The following is an 18,203-nucleotide window of genomic DNA, read 5'->3' on the forward strand; positions in this document are numbered from 1 at the left end:
GGCAGCCCAAAAGGGGTGGCCGGCAGGCCACCAGAGGCTGCATGCTGGAAAAGCTAGGCTTGGTCCAAAACTGGGACAACAAAGGTACAGGGTTTAAAAGGCTCAAAGTTGTGGCATTTTGCTGAGAACTTCGAGCATTTGGCAAACATATAAACTCATCATCGGGTATGCATGCAATGATGTCCAAGTTGTAAGGGCCGTCAAAAATGGGGTGTCCACACTTACATCTTTCCAAGTCACTGCTTGGTTACAATAAAATGGGTTTAGCTCAATACAATTAAGCCCTTGACTATAAAAAAAAAAAAAAAATACAATCAAAATGAAGCTCTTGCTCCGAATCTCCCCAAACTACTATCTTGGCGGAGACATATCTCCAACACTTGAAAATGGTTTTTACCAAATATGGTGAGCCAAAGCCCAGTAGAAACAATCTAACACAATATATGAATCTTAACAAAGATATAAATATGATGTGCATACACAATGCCCGTGACAAAATTATTTACAACTTTTTTGCAAACCATGTCATGCCAAATTTTATGTCGCAATTCACTCTATCTTAATCTCCTTTTTATCCCAATTCATTTTATCTCAATTCATGATTTATTTCTATTTATTACAAACAACCAAACTGAGGATACAACTCAAAGGTTCTCAAATTAATATAGTAATCACACAAGCACTTCCATTTGCCATTTTACGAAAATTTCGTTCACGAGATCGGCACCCATGTATACACAATGTTTTCGAGACTTTCACCCTAGACACACAGGCCAACTTAATTCAACGGAGTCTGTAGCTCGACTTTTCGCGCCCCCTTTCGAAAGGTCAAAATATAGCCCTACAGTTCGGACTCCCGTGGTTCTAAATCTAATCTCACAAGTGCAATGTGAAATTGATAAACACCAAAGAGTCCAAATCTGACAAATCTTTTGGAAATTCGATTTTTGAATCAAATTGCCAAAAATAAACTGCTTTTCCAGATACAAAGTCGCCACCAAAATATTTTATTTTAGAGAAATTTAGGAAACCCATGACTCGTGCCAAAGGTCACGTGTTCGTCATCACCAAGATTGTCTCGGCTCGATAACTTAGGTACGAGAGGGGAAGGTCATGAATTGAGCACCCTCGCTCGCCCAATCAAAGATCGACCTCTATTAATCATGATATGATTCTTATTAACATTATATACTCTTGATTTCGGTTATCAAAGATCGGCCTCTACTAATTATGCGCACAAGCAAGTATAGACTAGTTTTGCCCGAATTGGAACATTTCAAGTCATGTTTGTTTTGAAAGTTGTTTCGAAATACGTACCACTTGAAAAAGTGAAACATATAAATATTACTCAAATTATTCCAATTCAAGCAACTAGCCTTCATCCACATGCATTCAAGCAGTTTAGTACTTAAGCAATTAGCCTCATGGCAAGCATGCTAGACATGGCAACATCAACATTCATGCAAGATGCTAAAGCGAGTAAAAACTCACCTAGTGCTCCAAGCCAAAATAAACAAAAGAGTTAGAAAAATGCATGATTCCTAACTTATGCAATATGACTAATGCAACACATGCGATATGCAGTTACTAGGCTAGGCTACTAATATGGCATGTGAGGCAATTTAAATAGCATGCAGTCTAAGCACGTATTCAAAGAAGTATTGAACTAACAATGCAGTTAGAATGATGAACCGAGTCTCGATGCATACAATACAAATAGATGCAAACATGAAATATGCTAAACAAAACATGATGTCCCTAAACTAACCATCGTAAGCTAGTAAATAAAAGGGAGAAAGATGTGGGGTTAGAAGACATGCACATTATTATATTATGCTCTCACGAAGGAGAGTCCGAATGAACTAACTAGCTAACTAATTAAACTAAGCTAATTATTACAACACAAATTGAATTAACTAAACTACTTAACTAATTATTACAACAAATTAAACTAATTAACTAGCTACACTAGCTAACTAATTGTTACTAACCAAATTAATTAACTATTCTAGCTAATTAATTATAATTACAACACAATACGAATTAGCTATTCTAACTAATTACAAAAGCCACTAGTTAAGCATAACATTAATCTATTACAACACAGATCCCAAGGATCAATAAGGAACTCATGTATGAACACGGTTTCCCCCCGAAAAGCCATTGTTTTGCTGCTGCATGCTTCTGTTGCTCAGTAGGACACTTGCACTGATTTCCACTTCTAGACCAACTCTGTTCTGTCTCAGAAGGACACTGCTGAATTTGCATTGGTGGTCGACAGGGGGTCGGTCGGCTACTAATGGTGGCCCGTCGGCTACTGATGATGGCCTATCGGCCACTTTTGACTAGACTTCCTTGCTGTAACAGAGAGCAAACAAAGCAGGACAGTGCATTTCTCAAGGGTTTGTTTGCACAATTCATCCTCATTTTCATGAACAAATCAAAGGGAGACAAACCTAGGTCCACAAATTCATTGCATGATGGCTCATGAACCAAAGTGTGCAAGTTTAACCAATACACAAACAAGACTAAAAACCTTCACCCTATCATGCATGATCAAGGGCAATGATGACCTTAGAAAAATTGGCACATTTTATCACTTTGAGTATGAAATGCCCCGATTTTCCTTGTGTTCAAATTAACGTCTGATTTGAACACACCGAAACACAATCAAATTCTTATCTTTGCACAATTTTAGTTTCAACTTTTAGTTAATCATTTTAATTACCCTTCCATTCCTTAATCAATTAAGTCCATTGGTGAATTAAGTCCTCTAAAAGAGAAGGAAATGTCAAACAAGGGGTAGTTTAAGGCAAGAGAAATGTGTCATGCCGTTGATAATGAACCTCCAAAAGAGGATTAAACCATCAAGCATGGACCTTAATCTCAAGCTTAAACAATCCTAAGGTTGAAACAACCCTTAAAGCAAACAAAGAGTCAAGAAATGAGGGAGGTTGCAAAGATTATGCTTGCTGAAAATAAGTGAGAAAAGCTCTAAAACAATGCAATCAACTCAAACAAGTGGTGTTTAAATGCCTAAAACACCAAGCTTGTGAGGACACTTACACTAGAAGCACGCAAATAAGACTCAAATGCAACAACTAGCCAAAAACAAAGGCAAAACAGAGGTTAAAACATGCTGAAATTAAGTTAAAAAAGTCTAGATTAACATGCTAAAACATGGCACAAACTAGGCTAGTAAGCAAGACACAAGGAGGGGAGGCTAACCCCTCCAAATTTGGACTTCAAAACATGATTTTAGCCACTGAAATAATTCTGAAATTCAGTGTTCAAAAGCCCAAAAAAAGATGGTTTGAAAGTGTGAAACAAACGTGGAAAGGCCTTACAAACAAGGAAGAAAGAATGGTGAACCACCCCCTGCCCTTTAATGGCCTCTAACCACCAATTTTAGCCTACAAAAACAGAGTTTTTATAGCCCAAAAACAACCCAAAATCAGTGCGAAAAATATAGAAAAACATGTATGCAAAGTAAGGTAAAAGGGGAAGTGTTATACCTCTTGAAGCAAAGATCAATTCTAGGCAACAATTCAAGCCAAAACCAACTTCAAGAGCTCCAAGAAGGCCTCAAGGAACCTTAACTCAAAGATGAACAACTTTGGTTAAAAAGGTGTAGGCAAAAGTGTAGTGTATGTAGGTTAATGTGCACAAATTTGCAAGAGAGAGAGAAATGTAGAGAGAGAGAGAGAGAGAGAGAGAGATTTTTGCTCCAAAAAATTCTAACCCTCCTCAAATGTTTCTAACCTTAAAACCAAGAGGGAATGTCAAGTATATATAGAAAATATGAGCCTCAGGTCGAAAATATCTATACAGGGATAGTTAGAGCTTTTGGAGAACAACTGGCAAAAATATCTGGTCTTTACACTAGTGGCTAACTTGCCAAAAGTGGTGGCCAACCGGCCACAAATGGTGGCTGGTCATCCACAAGTGGTGGTTGTCGGCCACAACAAAAACTGTTTCCAAGCCCGACTTCAAATAGGCATATCTTCTTCATCCGAACTCCTTTTCATTTCATTCTTAAGTTTAAATTGAAGCCCCGAAAGTCTAGTTTCCAATAGTGGAAGAAGCCTCACATCTAAATTCTAAGTCTTCAAAGAGATATTCCTATTTTAGTGAAGGCTTCTCAATTTTGGTCTTAATCGAATTAATGCCTAACTTCAAACAGTTATATCTCCCTCATCCGAACTCGGCTTTAGGAGATTCTTGAGTGTAAAATGAAGCCTCAGAAGTCCTCTTTCCAATGGTGGTGGCCTTACAACTAAATTCCAAGTGTACAAAAGGATAGGCCTGATTTAGTGAGGCTGCCCAGTTCTCTTTTAACGGTTTCAAGCTCAACTTCTCCCCAATTATTTTTCTTCCCTCTCCTCCTATTTTCTTCAACACCAAACCTCTAAATAAAATGTTTTAAAGATTTTTTCAAAGAGTTCACCTCTCTTTCATTTATTTCCACTTTGTCCTTGCTCGGTTTACCGAAAAGTGCAATATTTAACGAAATGCGAGCCTCGAAACATCGTAGAAACATTTTCAAAAATGTTTTGAAAGAAAGGATTTTAAGGTTTAAAATAGTTTTGGTCCAAAATGGGGTGTAAGGTTGGGATTTAAAGTTCTTCTTGCTAAAGAAATCGAACATTTGCATAGCACAACTTTCATCATCAAGTGATTAACCTGAGGCACCCAAGTCTTAAGAGCTGTCAAAAATGGAGTGTGTATAGAGTCTGTCCCCTTTCTTCTCCCAAACATGGAGTACATTCCATTTGTCCTCCCAAACGTCACACATATATAATGTATTAAAACACAGTCTTGTTTAATGACAACCAATAAGAGATTAGTTTCAATTCACCTAATTCTCATGCAATTTCTACAACCATCATGGCTATCCTCCACCGATAGCCCAAAACAGATATACAATCTCTAAAACAGATAAATTTTCTAAATTTCCATAAGTGAGAGGTACTACATATCCAACTCCACCATTTATATAAACACTTATCCAATTTCATTTTTCCAATACCAATTTCATTATTTATATAAAATAATTATTTAAGAAGTTTTATAGAAAAACTGCCTTTTCTTCGACAATCCATCCCGGGTATCAAAATCAACAAACTTATCACAACACAACCTCATCTCTATTCCCATAACTATTTTTGATACATCCATTTGAAAACCCCTCTTTTGATTTTAAACCAAAACCCTAGATTTGTTCAAAATCATTCCAAGTTCCAATATTCTTTACACTTCAACAAATAATTAAGTTAAAACTCATAAAAGAGTGTAGAAAGTCCATACCTCAAGTTTAGAAGTCGAGAGAGAGAATGGAGACACTTCAAACACGCCGAAATCCAACTCTATTCGGATAAGAATGTAGCCCTTGAGATGCTCTATTTTTTTATCAAATGGAGTAGGGTGAAGAAACCAATAAATCTAGATGAAAAAGTAGAGAGAGAGAGAGAGAGAGAGAGAGAGAGTGAGAGAGAGAGTTTTAGAGAGAAGAGCTCTAGATCTAGGGTTTCAAGGGAGAAGGTTATGAAAAAGTGATGAAAAATGATGCTGCTGCGATCTGATATACGTACAGTCCGCTCAAGCGCAAGAAGTGACGCTCGAGCATTAGACACAGTAAGTTGTTCCACTCAAGCGCAAGAAATGAAGTTCAAGCACAGAATACACACTTCTAGTAGTTTTACAGAGAACAAACCATTGCTTAAGCACAAGAATTGAAGCTCGAGCACACGACCGCTCGAGCACAGGAAACACCACTTGAGCGTAGAATACACCCTCCCAGTAGTTTTGCAGACCTGCAAAAGTACAGAGAGTTCACAAAGCCCGCTCGAGCACAAAAAAAGTCACTCAAGCGCAAGTGTAAAATTCTGGACAACAAGAGTTTGAAAACCATGCTATCAACCTGTTCCAAACGTAACCAAAATAATCCAACAACCAAACTCAAAAAGGGGAAAAAGTAAGACAAGGATAATAATGCGGAACCATGAAACCTGAGTCCAGAATACAAAGTGGGTCAAGTCTAAACCAGAATCACTATATTTGGAGTTAAAATTATTAGTTGAAAAGCATAATTCGTGTCCATGTTTCCTAGAGCCATTCCATACACACAACTTCTCAATCACCTCTTCATACAAAAAGAAAAAGCTGTTCATGCTCATGTTATAAAACTTTTAGGTTCTTTACATACATGCACTACTACATCACTTCATAAAAATAAATAAATAAATAAAAGAATCATGCATTCAAAATCATGGGTGGTGTATGTACATCAAAAGTATGTTAGTTTGAAGCTAATTATCATGTTAGGTTAGTCTTGATCAGCTATCTCCTCCATTGAGGATCATGAATGCTCTGGATTTGACAAAAATAAAATAAAATGAGAATATATTGGAGATGTATGAATATGGAAACAAAGAATTTTGTTGTGGGAGGTATATAACACATGGAGCTCCTAATTTTATGAATGTTTAACTAAAATCTAAAAAAAAAAAAAATCAATGCAGCGATGGCCTCCAATAGTGCCTAGAAATTACTAGGGAATCAAGCTAGAATTCTCTACTTCTCAACTTTCATACAAATAACCCAACCTTTGTGTGAACTATATATGATTGAACAAATCTTAAAAAGAATTATAGTTTGTTTTTTTTGACAAAGCAAAAATTCTACAATCAATGGGTATGAATTTTCTTTGTTGTCCTCTACTTACTCAACAATCAAACAAACTAATTCCCAAACAAATCTAAATCCAAACTTAACTAGAATAAAAAAACCCAAATGAGATTAACAAATTAAACAAAAAATGCAAGTACCTGAAGAGCATGCTGTTTTTCAGTGATAAATTAGAGAAGCTCTCTAAGCGAGTCCAAAGCGATTGGCTGTTTCACATCTTCTTCGACGCGTTTTGGCACTGTACAGGAGAAGAACGAGTAGAGAGAGAAGAAAAAAACTAAGGCTAGGGAACTGGGGAAGTCAGAAGAACTAGGGAGGGTCGTTGATCGCCGGAAACACTGAATCAAAGGGATGGAGATTGAGCCATGAAAATGCAAAGAATATGGGGTAGGGACGAAATGTGAAACGAGAAAATAAAAGAGAGAGTTTTTCTTGACCGGTTATAACCGGTTGCCATTTTATTTTTGGATGGCCAAGATCCCAGATTCTTATTTCTTATTTAAAGGCTCAATATCGTTTTTATATATGGCATGCAAATACCACTTTTAAGTTAATTTTTTGGTTTTTTTGGTATTTTAGTTTGGGAATAATGTTTGTTTGGTTTGATTTTTTTTTTACTTTTGTAAGAAAAAAGTAAAATGATTATAATTTAAATGTGACATTTTGTCTTATTGACTTAGCCCCGATTTGAGAATTATTTTGGGACTATGGTAGACACATATGGACAAAAGAGACTACGAAATCACAAACTACCAAAACACTATCACGTGAGTTTTGAGCCACGTGAGTTGGAATGCAAAATTACCAAACTGCCCCATTGCAAAATTTGTAATTAATTGGAGGTGTTTTTGGAGTTGGCAAGTGGAGGGCAATTTTATCATTTGACTTTTGGGAACATCATTTCCAAAGCCAAAAATCCAAATTAGAAAACCAAACAAACAAAAAAGTCTCAGGCTAAAAAAGTCTAAAAAAGTCAAAAAAAGTCAAAAAAAAATCAAAAAACTAACTAAAAAATCATTGCCAAACAAAGCCTAGTCTATTTTGTCATTTAGCCAAAAAGTCAATTGTCAAACGAAGCTGGGAGTCAAAAAATTAAGAGTAAATTATAAACACACCTTTTGAGATTTGTTTAAAATACGATTTGTCTCCTGTGATTTTAGAAATTATATATCGGCCTTTGAAGTTTTTAATTACATAATAAATTGCCCCATTTTATTAATAAAGTCAATTAACAATTTTAATATTGTCAGAAATTTATTTAATTAATAATTTAGGTAATTTTATCATTGTATAGGAGAGTAGTTAGAAATTTAATTTTTTCAGTTATTTCTATTAAATAAAAAATTCTGACAATGGAGCATTTGTAATTTTTCCAATCACAATGAATAATTCGTATTTTAAGCAAATCTCAAAAGATGTATTTATAATTTATTCAAAAATAAATCTTTTAGTGATGTGCAGGGCTCTTGGCCAACGGGTAAGCCTGGTTGGTTCTCTTTTTGTTTTAATATCCCGTTTATTTTGTTAGACTTGTCGAATAATTTGTCAATAAAAAAAATTAAATTAATTAAATATTGATAGTCTTTTGTTTTTTTTTATTAAAACAGGGCCAAATGCCCAGAACAAACTACACAATAGAGTGAGGGGTTCCCATCCCCTGATAATCCCTATTCAAGAGACGAACAATGGAACTTGGAGCTTGTCAAAGGATTTGTTGACAAAGGTTCAAACCTCGATCATTTGACCATATCACGTTTAATGAAAGATTTGATAATTATTTGATCATATCACATTTATTTTAAAATAATGAATAATCTATCATCAAAACTAAACTTATTATTTATTATTTTTCTGCTTAGCCAAGTTTGAGCAAGTTGCTATGCCGAGAAAGTAATGGATGTGGTGTACCATTCAATCATTGATTGATATGTCCTAATTAATGTGAGGATGGATTAAACATTTAGCATTTCAAGCCAAGAATAAAGTAACTTCTCATTTCTCATTCTCAGTACATAATAATAAATGAATAAGAAAGTGTATCAATTCGGCCACACGGCATATCCATTACATGAAATATTGATTTGGTGCTCAATTGTTAGGAGCTTAATAAATCCAAGTGTTAATTGGTCAAGCAGCGTTCTCAATTCAATCGAAGTGTGAAATTTAAGCTTTTGCAGCACTTGGAGAACATGCTTTTTGTAGTGAAATAAAAGCCCAAGTTATGCTTGATTCAAATAGTAGTTAACAAAGCTAAGTATACACGGCTGGCTCTAGATAATTTGTAGCCTAAAGTAATAATTAAAAATGAGACTTTTATATAATAATTTTTTTTGGTTCTGTTTTGGGCCTTTTTATTCAAAAAAATAAATAATGAATCAAATTAGCCTGTTACATTATATCAAAAGATTAGGTCTTTCCAAATTTGGAGGCCTAAAACCTGGGTTTGGCTAGTCTTATAATCCAGCCATCCTGTAAATACGATATGTTTGGTTTGTGTTTGAGAGATGTGTTTTAGAGATAAAAATTGTTTGGTTTGGTTTTTTTCAAAAGATGTTTTGAAAAATTATTTTGAGAGAGATTTTTAGAAAAAGTGATTGATTTGATGTGTGTGAGAGAGAGATTTGTTTGGAAAACTTGTTTGGTTTACAAGTTTTGAGAAATTTTTTTGGAAAAATTTGTTTGGTTTGATTACTTTTAAAAACTTATTTGTAGAGAAAATTTTCCAAAATTTTTTCAGAAATACAAACCAAACGAACCCGATATCTAAAAGATTCCCAATATTATCTCTAAATTTTTTTTGACTTTTTGTTCTTAATGCATTTTTAACCATACAATTGTCTTTCATCACATCATATGTTGAAAAATGATGCAGTCTCTATTTGATTTTGAATTTTCAATTCGTATTTTTTTTATTTAACTTTTTTAATAGTTTAGTCAAATATTTTTAAGATGGAATTAATTTAGATACACTTAAAAAGTAAAAAATATTTATGATATAAATACAAAAAAAAATGAATTTTTTTTTTTTATATTTCTAGTATTTAGTGATTTTTTTAAAAAATTTGTGTAGATTTTGTGTTTTTAAATATATCGAGATTAAGTGGATCTAAAAAGCTTTTTTTTAAATGATTAAAATATTTTTAAAAATCACTAGAAAAATATGAATTAAAATTTCAAAAACTACTTTTAAAAATAATTGGGTTTCTCTCATGTTCATCAGAACTTGAGGGGTTGTGGGGCCTACCATGAGTATAGTTTTGATGTTTCAAACTGTTTATTTTGGAGGACACTCAATATATATCATTTATAAAAATAAAAATAAAAATAGTTTAATCAAATAATCGTAATATTTTCATTTTATCTCATTTATTAAAGTGGACAACAAATATATTTTAAAGATAGATAATTCAATATTTTAGAAACAAATATAATAAAATGAAAAGATTATGGTTATCAGATCGATCTAGTTTTTTTCATGGACAATATATATTGAGAACTCTATAAAATGAATAGTTCAAATTATCAAAACAAGATCACGACGAGTTTAAACTCTCTCCTACTGAAATGTAAATATAAGAGAAATTAAAAACCAAACAGAAAACAAGAGATCCTAGCCCATATAATTTTGTCCATGTGTGTTTATTAGGTCATGACCCGTCCTCCTTAAAAGACAGCTTAGTTTTGTGGGTTACACCCAGTTCATGAATGTATGTGAGTATCAGACTGCTCCAAAGACTCCGATAAAAAATATAAAATAAAATAAAAAAAGACTGCTCCAAAGACAATTCAATTGTCAAGTATGATATGGAGCTAATGAGTTTATTCATTACTATTTGTTGGTACTTATGGAATCATAGGAACTCAATTGTTTTTGAAAATAAGCAGAGGATTGTGGATAAAGTTTTGCCTTTTCCTAAGAAGTATGTAATAGAGTATGTTCAAGCTCAACAATGTAGCCAAATTCCAGTGTATTGAGTGCGGCATCGATGATGGCTTGTACCAAGAGAGGGTGTCTTTAAATTGAATTTTGATAGATCAGTACGGAAGGTCCAAGCGGTTGCTAGTATTGAGATTATTATTTGCAACTATAATAGGGCGGTTACTACTTCTATGGTTGAGCGAAATCTTTATCTAGAGGATGTTGACTGTGTGGAAGTCTTGGGTGCGGTCAAAGCGCTTCAATTTGGGTGTGATTTGGGTTTGGGTGATATTAAGCTTGAAAGAGATTCTCTAAATGTTGTGTCTGCAATCTAGGGAAAGGTGAATAATTTGTCTTGCTATGGTCATTTGGTGGGTATTGTTCAGGCGCTCCTTTTGCGATTCCATTCATCATCGGTCTTGTATGTTTATAGAGAAGGCAATTCTATGGCACATTGTTTAAGTAGGTTAGTCTTTGATTTTGATTCACCACGAGTTTGGATGTAGAAAGTTCCTCCATCTTTAATGGTGATGGTGACTTCTAAGATTTCCTCTTCTTTGTAATTGCTTTCCCTATCTAAAAAAACCTCCCTCTTTAATGGTGACGGCGACTTCTAAGATTTCCCCTTCTTTGTAATTGCTTTCCCTATCTAAAAAAAAAAAAAAAAGGCAATTCAATTGTAGTGTACCAAAATAAATAATAATAATAATAATAATCATTATAATAAAGATGAATTCATACTTCAGTTCCTTGATTAATTAGGCTTTGTTTATCTTTTAAAAGTTAATTTATTGGCTAAATAAATGTTAATTAATTTTATTGGCTAAATAAATGTTAATTAATTTGAAAACAAATCATCTGTGGCAAAAAAAAAAAAAACTCACTTTTAGTTCTTCTAAAAAGTTAATAAATATATATATATACATATATACATGTACTAAAACAAACTAGCTTTTTGTTGTATTAGCTTTAGGATTAGTTTGGGATATGCTATTTTAGTAAAAAAAAAGTTAATAAATTTTTTGATTTTACATTTGCACTTTCACTAAAATTTTACTTTAGTCTTTACATTTTTAATTGTGATAATCAACCCTTTACACTTTAAATTAAGCTACAATTTCACCATTCCGTCTATCTACTGTTAATGATGATAACATAAATTTAAAGTGAATGGACTAAAGTGAAATTTTGGTGAAAGCATAAATACTAAAATGATATTTTAATAAAAATGTAAGATAGGATGAGAAAAATAACATATATAATTAAGATAATAAGTTCCATCAATCTTGTTGACATCATATTAAGAGGTTGATTATCATGATTAAAAGTAATTTTTGATAAAATTAGTAAAGTACTCAGACTTGTTTTGACAGTAATTTTTTTTTTTTTTTTTTTTTCGACGACGCTAATATATTAGTATAGTTAGATTATAATTAAAAGATTTGCCATTGTTCCATCAATTCGAACATTTGATCTGTCACTCACTACATTCTAAGATATGGCTATTAGACTATTATACCACATCTCAATATCTTAGTTTTGGCAATAACTTAAAATAGTCAAAAAAAAAAAAAAAAAAAAAAAAAAGGTCACTATCAAAAAAGACAACTATTTTCTCTACTTTTTTGTTTATCTTTTTATAAAAAGTTAAAAAATTGACTAAAATAACCACTTCTGGCAACCCTAAGTGTAATTAACCCATAAACTTATTTTTGGCTAACTCTCTAAAGAAATTTTATAAAATTTAAGATCAATTTCTTTTGGCTGAATGGAAAGTATAAATGACCAGATAAATCAAATGCCCTCTCATCCCGGCGTAGTGATAAAATTTGAAATTCAAAGGTGCGTTTGATTTAATTTTGAAATTAATTTTGAGTTTTAGATTTTGAAAAGAATTTTAAAACTTGAAAATTTATTTGGTTATAAATTTTTAAAACTAATCTTTTAATTATATATTTTGAATTAAATTAAAAATTTATTTAGTTATGAGTTTTCAAAAACTAATTTTTAAATTTTTTTTAGTTTTGTATTTTTTTGTCTTGTAGCGTAACTTTTTCTGCACTATTAATAAAAATTGCAGAATCATGAAATTGACATTGGGTGTAAGGGACGTCAGTGGTTCATGCTCACGGGGCAGCGGTAGAACTTTTTAGTTGTAATTTAATTATAACTTCTATACTAATTAGGGTTGGTTAAGAAATTCGTGAAATTCCTAATTCGATTCAGTTCAGTCTAATTCAATAAGTTTAGATTAGTTTTTGAATACGTGGTTCGATTTCGGATTAAAAAATTAAAAATTCGTAGTTCACGGATTGGTTCCGGATTGAACCCCACGATTCCGGATTAGAACCGATCCAGACCGTATATAAATAGTCTATATTTTTATTATATACCCTCCTGCAGAGCATTTTCTCTTATTTCATATAAAACTTAAATCCAAACCTAAACTCGTATAGTATCTTATTTTATTACTTTTGTTTGCTAGTTTTTAGTGTTAATTTGTAATGGTCTAAATACTTATGGTAGAACCAGTTTTCTTATGGTTGTTTAAATTCTACAACAGTATGTCGCTATTATGAAAAGACATGTTGCTATTGTGAAACTAATATGGTGCTATATTTATATTTTTATGAAATTAAAGTGTTATATATATATATATATATATTGTCATTTAATTATGTAAATCCGTAGTTCTAAATCGATCCAATTCGTGTTTAAATGGATTGGTTCGGATTGGTTCCAAGATTGAAACGGATTGGTTCCAAGATTGAAACGGATTGGATTAGTTCTAATTTTTCAAAAACCGTAGATAACGAATTGGTCCTGATTTTACCTCAATCCGGTTCAATCCGAACTATGCTCACTCCTAATACTAATGTTATCTTTGTAAAAAAACAAAATGTTAAATTCATTTTATACTCTTGTAATTTGGAGCTAAAGCACTTTAGCCCTTATCGGTCAAATATAGCTGAAAAGCCCCTATATAGTTTTGGACTAAAGTGCTATGCTACCGTTAGTTTTTTCATCAAAACTAACGGAATGTATATTACACACACCATTTTTTAGAGTGGGTTTTGTTTTTTAAAAAATTAGAATAAAATTAATATACCCAAAAGATAATTTTATCCCCATTTTCTCTAAATGTAAAATTAGATTAATATGTTAATTAATATGAAATAAACAATAATTAAGAATTGATCTAGAATGTAATTAAATTAAAATGAGATTAACATGTTAGAAATTATAATAATTATTAAGAATTTAAGATTAACCGTGATCTAAAATATAATTAAATTAAAATTATATTAAAGTTAATAATTACAATAAATAGTTAAATATTTAAGATTAATTGTGATCTAAAATATAATTAAATAAAAATAAAAATAAAAATGTAAGAATTACAATAAATAATTAAGAATTTATAATTAATTATGATTTAATTGAATTAATACAAGACATTATAAATTATATGTATGAAAGATAATAAAGAAAAAAATATTTGAGTTTGAGGGTATTATCAGGGACAGAGCTATCCTTTGGCCAAGGGTGGCCCTTGGTGCCCCCCTTTCCCCCCTCCAATTTTTTTTTTTTTTATAGGGGCTAGCTTCTTTTCAGTCTAATCATGGACGGGAAGGTACTGTTGGGCCCATAGGGGTCCATCATGGGTCCCATTTCGATAATCTAAACTATTCAATGTGTAAAACTCGCCAAATACTATATATCCATAAAAAAATCACATTAATTGGATATCAATAGTTACGTGATCATATTAGTTTTGTATAAAAATAAATGGACGGCGAAAAAATAAATGGTTAACAGAAATCTGATCCGATGAGATAGTTATTGATATCCGATCAGCGTGATTTTTTTACAGATATATCGTACTTGACGAGTTATACACATTGAATGATTCAGATTATTAAAACAGGACCCGTGGTGAACCCCCACAGGCCCAGTAGTACCCTTCAATCTGATCACAGACTGGAGAGAAGCCCAGTCCTTTTCTATAACCTATCTATATATATATATATATATATATAAATATAGGATTCCATTGGTTCCCCCTATTCAATTTTGAGACAATTGGTGATACATCCAATCTAAAGAAGGTATAAGGCATTAGATCCAGTAAATATTTTTTTATTGGTAAGAGGTCCACCATTTATAAAATAATTTGGTAAGAAATCCTTTTGTTGGTTTTAAAGAATATTTTGTTTCCAATTTTACACCTTAATTTATCTGCTGACTTTTGTTGACTATCTGTTTAAAGTTTTTACCTATATGTTCAAAAAAATTTCCTATTTGTTTAATTTCTTTTACCCTATTTATTTAATTTTTTAATCTTTTTAATTCACATTTCCCTTATCTGTTTAAATATTTGTCCAAATGAAATTTTATATGTTCAAATTTATTATTCGTTTAATTTTATTGTCTGTTAAAATTATCTGTTCAAAAAATCTATCTATTGAAATTTTATTTGTTCAAATTATTTTTTCAAAAAATCTATCTGCTGAAATTATTTATTGAAAAAAAAATCTCTCTATTGCAATATATCTTTTCAAATTCTCTCTATCTCTCTCCCACTATTTGTACATATAAAATTCAAATTTAGCAATAGTAACAACAACAACAACAAAAAATCTATCTATTAAAAATCTAGCTCTACTGTTGAAAATCAATCTATTCAAGTTCAACTACAACAATAACAACAAAAAAAAGTTACTACCTGTTCCAACACACACACACACACACACACATACACACACACACAGAGATAATGGAAATATAGATCTGTTGCAATCAACAAAAAAGAAAAGAAAATAATCTATATCGTCATCAACAACAACAACAACAAAAATAATCTTTTTATCTGTTTCAAACATATTTATCTGTTTAAACATCTTTATCTATTTGCATCTTTCTATTGAACGTATCATTTCAAAAAATTAATCTGCTTATTGTTCGATTTTTTCAACCCAGAAATTTATCCCTAGTTCTTTTTTTTTTTTGTAATATTTGTGATCAAGAGAAGAAGCTAGGGAAAAATAAATCATCTATGCTCTTGTATTCCATGAGAAAAGTTCATTCGAACATGTCATCGAACAATTTCCCTGCAATGTCAAAAGCAGAACTTCTACATAGAGAGAGAAAATAGTGAAAGAAAAAGGGGACAAAGGGAATGAATGTGAAAAGCCAATCTTGACTCCAAAATTTCCTTCATTAGCCTTTTGATATGTCAAATGAATATGAACATGATTCATAAGTTCATATTTATCTGTGAATTTTCAACATTTTCACTGAACCCAGAAAAATAAATCAAAAAGAGATGTGAAATACATAATTTTAAAGCAAATTAGGTATTACTCAATCCTTTATATGATGTTACTATCATCCATCATATATCAAAGTTGAACCTATTATCCATCAAGGTTATTGTCATGACCCAACCTCCACCCCCAAAAGATTAAAGAGGTGACCAGCCAGTAATTTGGGATTACCAAAAACCTACTTAACAGTAAACAGTAATAGAGGCTGGCGGAAACCAATAATAGAATAAAATCGTCCAATGAGCTGTGAGAGTTACATGGAACAAAAAAACTTTATAAACTATATACAGATACTCACATAATCTAGTTGACACATAAAGGGGTACTATTTGAATGGACTGATCAGAGAGAGTCAGCTTTCCAAGAATTGAAAACTCGACTTGTGACTATACCGATTTTTACCCTACCTTCAAGTACGAATGGTTTTTGTAACGCACCAAAAAAAAATAATACATTGGATATAATAATAACCATGGCACTTAAGAGATACTAGAATTATCCTCAACACTTTCCATTACATAATCTCAATGATTATACAAAATAATCCCACATGCGGTTGTACATTCAATGAATTCTAGTACATGAATCTATAGCATGTAGAACATTCAATCAAAAATAAATAAATGCCCTCAAAGGCTTACAAGTTCCAAGGTTTAAGCCCGGTTACACAAAAGATGGTTTCTCGAATTCACACAAATATAGCCATTGGCTTGCAAAAATATGGTCACAACAAAATAGAGCCCCGTGCTCTCAATACATACATCCATGCCCTAGTTTGGCGGATTCACCACGTCTTTTCCTGCACCAAAATCCCATAGGGTGAGCATAAAGCCCAGTAAGAAATTCTTAACAAAATATATACATTATATACAAGCCTCATAAAAAGGAATGCATATGCCATGTTATGTTTCTAACATGAAAATCACATTATTATCTTTTGAAAATTCTTTATGCTCAATGATATCTTGAAATCTCAACAATGCATAAATGATCAATTTAATTCAAGGGGCGGTAAATACGACTCCAGTAATCCCTAGGTTGGTGTCTGCAAGTAGGTATAACTAGCTCTACCAAAACCCTACTTTACCGGTTGCTGACCGGAAGGGAAGTGGTATCTCATCCGCACGTGTTTTCAGTCTTTCACCCCGGACACTCAGGTCAACTTAATCAATTTCATCTACACCCCCTATTTGGACTTACAAACATATTTACCCCATAACCTTTCAATAAGTTTCATTTCACAACATTTCTTTCTCAATGTAAATGTTTTCAAATCTCAACTCAAAACTTGCAACAATGTAATATTAGAAATGCCAATACAATATATGCCAAAGAAAAATAATAATCTTCCATTAACAATATTTTCCGCACAATTCCTTCATTTCGATCACAATTCCCATTTTCTTTTCCAATACAATTTCATTAAATATCACATATGAATATACATATATATATATATATATATATATCCAAGTGTGGCAATGTTTTCACATTTCATGTGTTGTCAACAATTTGCCATTTCATAACTATATAACTACTTACACTTAAACAATAAGTTCAAAACAAAATCCCCAAATCCTCATACACTAAGAAAATAGTCATTTTGCAAACAACAATATGAAATTTCCACTCATATATTCATTTAGCACAAGAAAATCCATAGATTCTCAACATCTCCCAAAAACCCTCAAGTTTCTAGGTTTTTCATCAAAACTAGACATTCCCTCATCCCTTGGTGGAATCTGACCAAAATCATTTTTCTTAAATCAATATGATTCAAATCTTCAAGCAAATCATTTAAAGAACACAAGAGGTGAACCCATTTTGAAAACCACCAATATTCTTGAGCCAAAAACCACATTTTCAACGCCACCAACGGAAATCTCAAAACTTACATAAACTTGCAAAAATATATATATAACTCTAAGAAAAACTCCTACCTCAAGCTTTGGAGAAGAAGAGAGAAGAAACCCCCAAAATCAACACTGTGGAAACTTGATCTCCACCACACACAACAAAGCTCTCGAGAAGTTATCCAACTTTGATGAAGAAACCACGGGCAAAACTCTAATGGATTTAAAGAGATCAAGGATTTGATCTTATTTGGTATAAGAAATGTAGAGAGAATGGAGAGAAAAGTTTTTAGAGAGAGAGAGAGATATAACAAAAGTGAGATACAATTAGCCCAAAGAGAAGAAAAAACAAAATTTTTGGACTCACTTACCACTGCACGTGTGGCACCCATGCCTGCACGTGCGGAGCGTGCCTCC

General features: G+C 32.2%; 1 long non-coding RNA gene across 2 annotated transcripts; it reads right to left on the reverse strand.

Moving 5' to 3' along the window:
• Positions 1-1,289: 1,289 nt before the first annotated feature.
• LOC145822525 (uncharacterized) lies at positions 1,290-7,135 on the reverse strand. 2 transcript variants are annotated; one of them, XR_014363874.1, is made up of 4 exons: positions 6,828-7,135; positions 5,308-5,813; positions 3,516-3,594; positions 1,290-2,358 (listed from the first exon to the last, which is right to left on the reverse strand). It is a non-coding gene; the product is annotated as an uncharacterized LOC145822525 (long non-coding RNA). The 2 variants fall into 2 exon arrangements; XR_014363873.1 differs by having other exon boundaries at positions 1,290-3,413.
• Between the last annotated feature and the right edge of the window lie 11,068 nt (positions 7,136-18,203).

Source organism: Camellia sinensis, chromosome 3 (genome assembly GCF_055761805.1).
Source record: "Camellia sinensis isolate YWXY chromosome 3, ASM5576180v1, whole genome shotgun sequence".
NCBI classification, from domain to species: domain Eukaryota; kingdom Viridiplantae; phylum Streptophyta; class Magnoliopsida; order Ericales; family Theaceae; genus Camellia; species Camellia sinensis.